At 36.5% G+C, this 9,988-nt stretch overlaps 1 non-coding gene across 1 annotated transcript; it reads right to left on the bottom strand.

Moving 5' to 3' along the window:
• Positions 1–9,513: 9,513 nt before the first annotated feature.
• LOC124509729 (U1 spliceosomal RNA) lies at positions 9,514–9,685 on the bottom strand. The gene has a single exon (XR_006961507.1). It is a non-coding gene; the product is annotated as a U1 spliceosomal RNA (small nuclear RNA).
• Between the last annotated feature and the right edge of the window lie 303 nt (positions 9,686–9,988).

The raw sequence follows: 9,988 nt of genomic DNA, 5'->3' as shown, positions 1-9,988 counted from the left end.
ACAGATTACATATTACATCAGGGCTGCCTGAGGACCTTGCACGGTGATGTTTTCACTGACGAAACCTTGATGCCCAAGTTGGCTATTCGAAGGAGGGGCTTCCAATACATTCAGGTCGCACCATGACCCCTCTTTATAGGAGGCCACTCTTGGTGGCATGCACTCTTGGTAGGAGCATGCTTCCTCTCCTGCCTACCACAGGTCAGCAGGACTGCATGGAGAGGGGTCAAGCAGCATCATGTACTCAAGTTATGCCTTCTCTGGTACTCAGGGGCTGCTAGATGTCATAAAGTCCTCCCTGTACCAAAAAAGCAAGGTAAGTAGAGGCTTCACTCCCTGGGAGATATTCCCACTGCTCTGAATTTGAACTCCAGGGACTTTTCCTCTTCCAAAACCCATGGGTCTCCCACCACCAAAGTTTACAACTACCTCCAAGAATATAATTACTTTGCAAACTTTTTTTAGTGGGAGAAAGTTATGGCAAAGAGACGCCCTTGATCATCATTACATTCAGGAGAGTTTTAACTAACGATCCCTCTGGCTGGGTACCAAATTTCGAAAAAGCTGGTAAGCACTTTGAAGGCTTTGTATCTTGTTCTACAACCTCAATAGGTAGTCTTTGAAGAATTTTAAATATAGGCATGACATGATTGATTTTGCCCTACAATAAAATATAATTCTAACTCTACTATAAAGTACTAATTAGAAGCTCTAATTTAAGATGTCATATAAGAATATACTGCTCTCTCCTACTTCAAACTCACAGGAATAACGGAAAAGTTATGTATTTTATAAATCATAGCCAAGACAAAATATGAAAAAGATACAACAAATGAAAAGCAAATGAAAATAACAATGAAAAGCAGAAAGGAATATTTCACATACCATGAAGACTAGATTAACCTGAAGGAACTTCTGATGAAAAATATCTAGCAGTTTTGAGTAAAATATTCAACCAAGTCTTAAGTATAGAACAGAATTTACAATAAATTAAGAGGGCATCCCCACAGATTTAAAAAAAAAAAAAGGCATAGGTAATGAGAGCCTCGGTGGTGTTAAAGGTAAACTGAGGCATTTTAAAATTTACAAGAATGTGTTAGAGTCTTCATTGATTTGACTGGAGCAGCACCACATCGAAAGTGGTTAGGCATGCTCCACCGACAAGAGCTAGGGGACAGGTTTTTCATAGAACATGTAAGCTAAACAAGAAAAATCTTTGGCCTTAGTTTAAGCAGTTGCCTTATTTGGGAAAGCCTAGTTGCCTGTGTGTGATTGGTTGTTCTTAAGTTTCATTTTCTACGATTCAAATGTGTTGACTCTGAGCTAGGTGTTGGTTTGCTTACTTAGGCTACCAACACAGTAGGGCCACTCAGTCTAATTGAGTCCTTACTTAAATACTTGAACAGTGGTCGATGGGTGCAGAATCTTTGATTCTTCTAAAATAATTTGCTGGCTTCATTAACCAAAGTCTCGGGCCACAATGGCCACACAGATATATAATTCAGAATAAAGGCATTCATGAAGCCTCTGATAAGGTTGTCCAGGAAGACTGTACCTCCAATGGAATATAAGGGGGAAAGGAGGAGATTAAACGGTTGGAAAACAAAGGGAGATGAAACCAAAATTTGTATTTACTAACCTGGACTTTGGGGAAGAAAGCATACATTAATATTTGAATCACATACTTGCCTTGATGAAAGTTTGGAAATTTAATTTATACTGCTTGCGTTGACTAAATACCTGGAAGCTAAAAATGTAAGAAAAACTGGTACAGAACTGCTAATGACCCTGGGTGCGTCTAAGAGTAGCAAATATAAAAATCCTCAGGAAAATGTACTTTCGAACCAAACCTCAAAGGATTCTCCCTATTAAACTCCTGCGGAACAGAAGCTCACCGTCTAAAATTAGAAAAAACAGTAGGACTCATCACTGTAAGCAAACGTCAACAGAATTAGCAAACAGCAGAATGAGAGCTATGAGTTATTCAGATGGTGGAATTATTGATTATAGGTGGTAAACTGAATGTTTCACATGATTGCATGAAGCAGAAAGATTTTAAGAAAAATTAATAAAGTAGATTTAAATTTTTTGTAAGTAAGCTCCACACCCAACATGGGGCTTGAACTCACAACCCTGAGACCAGGAGTCAGATAATCTACTGACTGAGCCAGCCAGACAGCCCAATCAAAGTGGATTTTATGTTATTTTTTATGATATTGTTAATGTTTATTCATTTATTTTTGAGAGAGAGGGCATGCGAGCGGGGAAGGGGCAGAGAGAGAAGGAGACAGAGAATCCCAAGCAGGTTCTGTGCTGTCTGCACGGAGGCCATTGTGGGGCTCGAACCCACGAACTGTGAAATCATGACCTCAACCAAAACCAAAGAGTCAGAAGCTTAACTGACTGAGCCACTCAGACAACCCAAAGTGGATTTTAAAAAGAGAAATGATAAAGCAATGATAGTATAGGTCTCAAATTAGCAGGAAAAAAACAAAAACAAAACTGGTAGGTATCTCAAAATTGAAAAGATCCCCTGAATGCAGAACAGACTAAATAACTGTAATAAATATATGAAAAATAACAACTAGTTCTCAAACGTAGATATAACATAAATTCAGAAAAGCAAGAATAAAGAGAGAATTCCTAAGAACTTTTAGAAAGGGAAATGAGTAGCTTATATCCATCCGTACGGGAGTACATGTCACATAACCAGCAAAACATCTTATTAATACTGAATGTTAAAATAACATGCATTAGTTTTCAAAGGTCTGAAGGAGAGTAACCTTTGCCTTAGAATCTTACGCTTATGTAAACTATCACCAAGTGAGAAAGATAAACAAAAACAATTTGAATTATACAAGGTTTCAGAAAGTGTCTCACAGATCCATTCTTTTTTTTTTTTTTTTTTTTTGATGTTTGTTTTTGAGAAAGAGAGAGAGAGGGGGAAGGGCAGAGAGAGAGGGAGGGAGGCACAGAATCCGAAGCAGGCTCCAGGATCTTAGCTGTCAGCACTGAGCCTGATGCAGGGATCAAACTCACGAACCACAAGATCATGACCTGAGTCGAAGTCACAGGCTTAACTGACTGAGTCACCCAGGTGCCCCACTCACAGATCCTTTCTGAAAGAATTATTAGAGAATTTACTCCAAGGAGAAGGAAAAAAGAGGAGGCAAAAGTGAGATGGTATAGTCATAATCAGGAAAGAAATAAAAAGCACTTATTAAATTGCAAAGGCTTTGGTTTTAAATGCATGGATTAAAAACCAAGTTAAGATTGAAAATAAATTGTTTCTAATTCAAGAAGCATGAAAAGTTACTAATGCAAAATTTAATTAATAAAAGACTTAGCTAAAAAACAAATCTAAAAAAGATCAAGTTGATTGCTAAAACTGAAAGTAAAAGTGGCTTTTAAAGTTATGATTCAGCTGGGGCGCCTGGGTGGCTTGGTCGGTTAAGCGTCTGACTTCAGCTCAGGTCATGATCTCACGGTCCGTGAGTTCGAGCCCCGCGTCGGGCTCTGTGCTGACAGCTCAGAGCCTGGAGCCTGTTTCAGATTCTGTGTCTCCCTCTCTCTCTTGCCCCTCCCCTGTTCATGCTCTGTCTCTCTCTGTCTCAAAAATAAATAAACATTAAAAAAAATTAAAAAAAAAAAGTTATGATTCAGCAAATAGAGGGACAACACATAAAAATGTATTTGTATTTACTTCCTGTTTAATTCCAGAAAGAAAAACATTCCTGAAACTTTGTGTGCCTAATAACATGGAATCAAAACATATAAAAGCTGAATGAATGAATGAGAGAGTGAGTGAGTGAAAGAAATGGTCAATTTCACAATCATACTGAAGGATTTTAACTTATCTCCCTTAGAAATTTATATGTTGAACAGATATAACACTAAGAATATAGAATATTTGTACAACATACTAAGTTGATCTCAACAATTTCTTTGTATAAAATCCTGCACTCGACAATCAGTGAATGTATGCCCTTTCTTAGCATGACCATGGGCTAAAACTCAGTTGCATATGTTTCTACAGCTGATTCTATAATCTAGAATCAGGTGCCAAGAAAGTTATTGGTTGATCTTAGCTAGGTTTGGAATACTGCCATAAACGAAGGGTCAAGAGATTTTTAGATAATGGAATAATATTGCTTGAAAAAGTTACTATAGCTACTATTAGAGGTAAAGACATCTTTTTTTTTCTCACTATTAATTTTTATGCCTGGTATGTTCCAGAATCCAGAAGAATAGATATATCAGAGTATTTCTCAAGAAGTCAGAAGATCTGCATACAGGATCCTAATCAATAAAACATAAAGTCTTCTGAAAGAGTCATTTAGTTCATCTAATGGCTACAGGTTTGGACATGATGATATCTAAGTCACCCACCCATCCCTAAGATTTTATTATTTTCTGATTTCTCATGATTTTGGTTTTAGCTTTATGTTCTCTAGTAGCGTCCTGCAGACATTCTAGCTAGATAGCACTGTGGTCACCTATTTACTCCTCAGTATTCTCCACTAATCTATATAGCCTTACCAGCCAAGGATTTTATCTTTTGAGCATTACATTCCTAGTAACTATCATGGTCTCCATCACACAGAAGACGCTCAGTAAATGCTAACTGAATAACTGAATTATTAAATGATAAGTAAGTCAAGGGTTTCATTACAAGAGTTTTAAAAATGTGTTCCAGGAAATGCTTGGCCTCACTGAGACCCTTTCAAGGGTTTACAGACTCAAAAATATTTTCATAATAATGGTAAGACATTACCTGTTTTTGTGTTTGTTTTACTTCTAGTCTCTTTGAGGCATGTAGAGATCAGGGGACGTTAAGGAATACACTGGAAATTACGGAGCTAGAGGGTCAGAGAACAAACAGGAGAAAGTCAAGCTTGTCCATCTAAGATAACGACCAAGGACCAGTTCTGTTATTCCAGTTCAACTGCTCTGATTTGATATTAAACCTGTCCATAATATATACAGCTTATATAACCTCCTTTATCCTTTCTTTCAAAATATACTTTTGCTTCAAAATAAACTCTAAAGTTATTAGAGACCTAAATACTTTAATTGTTGAGTTTCTCGATCCTTGCAAGCGTTGTTTGCTTCAGCACTAATATTGGACACTATATATGTGGAAATGCTCCGAGTTCCCTGTGGGAGATTTATCATATTTAATACAGGCTAAAATACTTCATTGTTATAAACCTGGCTCCATGGCAAAAAATAGAGTAAAAAGCTCCAGGGAGAAATCTCTCCTTCTATGTAATATCATAACATTTTAGAGCTGCCAGAGACTTTAGTGATGATTTGATTCACTGATCTGCTTCAAATGATTAAATTATGGCCTACCAAAGCTAAGAAGAGCCTGATGCCTTCTTTAGGGAATAATTTAGCATTGTGGAGGGGGAAAAAAAGAAAAAAAACCTTTCTCCAATTATCTAATAAAGAGTTAAGCATGGATCCAATTACTTGCAGGTGTATTTTGGGTTAATTTAGGCAACTGGTGCTCTTTCCTCTAATTCTCATCTCGCTAGTCCTTGAAACAGTTGCAGTGTGATGTCTTCAATCCTATCAAGAGGAAAGGTAAGGGACAATCAGTATGAATTCATACTAGGCCCTGAAAGCAAACCAAGCAGTGATGAAATGTATCTACTGTCAGACATGGCTTACTTGCTTAGTTGTCTCGTCCAGTATTCTTCGGGAAGAATTTGGAGCTTTACAGTTCCCTCTGTAGTTTGTGAAAAAAAATCTTCTGGGAGTCTACGAGTTTTGTGGGTTATATTGTGTATCAAAAATATTCATTTCTAACAGTCACAAATTACCTATGCCCTTTCCAGAATTCCGTGTACACGAAATCCTAAAATTTTGCAGTATATTATCACTTTCCCAGAAAAAAGAGGGAAATAAACAGTGCAGCGTAATAGAACCTCTCTCCCTCAACTTACTCTTACAGTGCTACCACTGTATTATGATTGTTATGTAACTTTTATTTCACATTGTGTCACAGCAGAGCATCATTTGTTTTCAGGGAAAAAATTATTTTTATTTTTGAGGATAATGACTTTCCATATATACAAATCTAAACATAAATATTTAATTATACTAAAGGAAATAAATGCATTCGTGTGCCCTCTGATCTGTTCCCCTTTAAGTTTTTTTTTTTTTTTGTAAACCAATACATTTTTAGCCAGTACTTGAGAACAAACATGACATATTTGGTGATGCCAAATCATATGTCCAAAGGGATGGAGAATATGTGTGAGGAGCTGATGAATAATGATTAATTGTGATTATGATGATTAGGAATAAATGATACGTCCTGGATATTTTGTAGTTCTGTCTCCCCTCCCATTTGTATGACAGATGACAAATGCAAAGCACAGCTGCATCGCAATTAAATGCCTTTTCCTTTGTAGAATTAAAACCCTTTTTGAGACTGTTTAATATGCTGGGTCTATAAGGCAACTATACACACAACTGAATCAATCTGTGACATTAGGATTTAACCAAAATTATACAAAATGATACTAGTCTAAATAATTTACAAAATCACAGAAAATATTTATGATGTGAGTAAGTGCTTAAAAATGACAAAAATATCAAAATTTACTTAAACCATATACGTTTTACAAGAGGAAAGTGTTTATTGCCAGAATTGAACAGTTAGAATATTCCCTTTTCGTGTAAGGCACCTATATAAAGGCAGAAATGCCAATTTTTGGCATGGATGCTCTCGGATTTAGTTCGGTCAACACCCCTACAAGGTGGTACAAGAGAAAAGCATTGAGAAGTTTGTTGATAATACAGGGTCATTCCAGAATCCCATTTTGGCTGTCCTCTTCAGCAGCATTTTAAGCCCCTGGAACCGACTCGTAAAATCTTTTTGATTTGGGAAATGATTTTTCTTCTTTCTGCCACAAAACTAAAAATTCTTTCTTGTAACAATAGTATCTGTTAAATGTCGAAGATGTGTTGTGTGTTTAGCAGAGTTGCAATGCTCTCAGTGGTTCAACAAGATGCCGGCTGTAGTTTAGATGACTCACCAGGTAGGTAGCAATCATTGTGCATTTATTGTCTTTGTTTCCACTCTAGACTGACTACCAGAATGTGGAGCGGTACACAGTCCTAATACTAATTAAATCACTTCCTGAAAATTTGAAAAAGCTTCTTTTTTTTTTTTTTATCACATTCCTCTTTTTTTTTACATTTATTGTTTAGCTACTATGATTGTGTCTTAACCTTGTTGTGGATTGAGGCCATGAATTAAAGAATTTTCTCTTCCTTACTTTCAAATCCTCAGTACTTAGCACAGGGTAAGTATGCACTAAATAAATATCAACCGAGTGATGATGATAATGAATGAGTAAATTATTCTGTGAATACTGCTAACTCATTACTTTCATTTCACTGTGAATAACAACACTTTTAGTAAGATTCCCAATGTTGTTATTAGTAGTTAATAAAAGCACCGTGACTAGTATCTGCTCAAGTGGAATATTGGAATATAAATAGAAGAGTAAAAGCCGTTGCTTTGAAAATCCCAGCTATCCACCCAATTTAATTGTTCTCTGACTCAATATTGGTTGTGAAGCAAAACCTATGTACATCGTGATAGAAAATTCAGACATCATAATTAAGACTGACCTTCTCTGTCTATTGTCTATCATCTGATTCTTTTTTGCAAAAATATCCCCAAAGCTTTTGTTTATCACATTGACTGAAATGTCAAGGTCTCTGATGATTATGACTCTCAGAGAAAAGCTTTATCAAAAAAATGTAGCACTTGGAATACTTAAAAAAATTACTACATAAAAATGAGTTTTTATTTTGAGCTCTGCAGTATTCTAACTTTATAGCTATTTATTTTATTCTCTGAATTTCAGAAGTTAAATAAACACAATTATAACAGTAACTCATGCTTCTCAATGGGAAAGAAAGAAACAAAGTGTCAAAACAATTATCAGAATAGGATAAATGACAGTGGCGTTTTAGGATTAAAGTATGAGCCTTCACCAGTATGAGTTCTAGGATTAGCCACTTGTTTGTGAGACAGTCTGGTGTGAGTCAAGGATGAGGAGGAGGGATAATGAATTCTCTAAAATATAAGGCATGTTTAGGAGAGCAGAGCAGAAAGTATAAAAGGACCAGGCCTTTGGGAGCCCCTAAAAGATTAATTCCAAGGTCTATCCAGATTGAAAGCTGTGTAACATTTTCAAATTATCATGCACACAAAACTAGTGTATAATTAATAACAATTTGTAATATAATTGTATCTGTGCAGAAACGGGAAGGATAAAAAGCCTTTAATGTAGTGTATTAGGCTCTACATGATTTAATCCATGTCTGTTTCAGTCAGCACCCAATTCACTGTATGTGTTTTTGTAAAAAGTAACTCCTTTCAGATTATTTAACTTCCTCGTTGTCTCTCAATTTTGGATCTTTTCAGACTGTGCTCTTCCTGTCTGGAAGACTTCTTCCCTCCCTCGTTCTCACTTCCTTGGGTTATTCTTATTCACCCTCTGTAACCCAACTGGGAAATCACTTTGCAAAGGCTTGGCTGACTCCATCAGACTTATGTATCCTTTCCATGTTCTCATATCTCAACCCAGAGTTGGTCACATTGGATTGTAACTCAAGTTATGCTCTCTGCCATAAGCCTCTTAAGTTCTGTGAAGGCAGGAGATAATTCCAGTACCAGTATCCCTCTTGTTCATTATTACATGTCTAATTCCTAGCACAGTGCGTGTTTCATATAGTAAGTGCATCTATTGATTTAAATCAAAATGGAAGGCTGAAGAAAGGAGGTTATTCATTAAGCTTTCATCAGCTGCTTATTATAGAGCCTAAATAACTCAGAGGAATCAGAAACTAACAATAGTAGGCAAGGACATAGAAACCAAGACAAAAGGTCAGCTGCAAACAGTTCAGGAATTCAGACCAGCAATTTGGGCAGGAGGATAGTTATGTCATGCAACAGCCTGGGCAGCAGGATTGGAGAAATGGGTCATTTGATGGCAAAGAGAGGACCAAGAAAATAGTAGCAGGTAGAATTGAAGTAAACATCAGCTTTAGACAGAAACTGTTTTGTGCTCTTATTTTCAAGGCAAAAGGTGACATTTAATCGAACTTGAAGAGAGAATAGAGTAACATTTGGCATTTGCCTTAAAAATATTTTCTTTTATTTGGTCAGCTTTATTAAAATATAATTTATGCGTAGGAAAATCCATCTTTTTCAGAGTGCAGTTCTGTGAGTTTTGACGAATGTATGCGGTCTAAGCAACACCACAGTTACCTGATAGATCAGTTCCATGACTCCAGCCCTTTGTGCCCCTTTGTATTTAATCCCAAACCCTCACCTCCAGTTTCTGGCAACCAATGATCTATTTTCTAATCCCTATAGATGTGACTTTTCCAGAATTTGATATAAATGGAATAATAAATTGTGTGACCTTTTGAGCCTGGCTTCCTATCACTAGCATAATGCACTTATGATTCATTCATGTTTTTATAAGTTTTACATTTGTTTTAGTTTTTAACTCCACTATCACAAATTCTGCAGTTAAACTTTCCACATATGTGGGAAAATCCCGGGGGTCTGCACATCCAGAGTGCGACAGGCAAGACTTGCTCTGGGAAAACCAACTTCATGATCATGTTATCACCCCTATCAGGTAAGTATTTATTAGATTATCTTTTATTGCTGAGCAATACTCCAGTGTAGGATATATCACAGATTATCCATTCTCCCCCTGAAGGCCATTTGGTTTGCTTCTAGTTTTGGGCAATTATGAATAAAGCCACCATAAATACTCATATGCATAGATATTCATGTATACGTTTCTTGTGTGAAGATAAATTTCTTCCCCCTCAGGTAAAATAAATATTTAACCTGAACACAAAGGCCAGACTGTTTTCCAGACTTGCTATGATATTGTGAATTTTAAGCAGCCATGTGTGAGCATTCCAGTTGCTCAACATCCTT

The sequence above is a fragment of the Lynx rufus genome, unplaced genomic scaffold (assembly GCF_022079265.1).
Source record: "Lynx rufus isolate CCGP_SWC_20201006 ecotype Redwood Valley unplaced genomic scaffold, mLynRuf1.p SCAF_14, whole genome shotgun sequence".
Classification (NCBI taxonomy): domain Eukaryota; kingdom Metazoa; phylum Chordata; class Mammalia; order Carnivora; family Felidae; genus Lynx; species Lynx rufus.
Note: the sequence above shows the minus strand (reverse complement) of the source record. Positions and strands in the feature narration are given on the sequence as shown.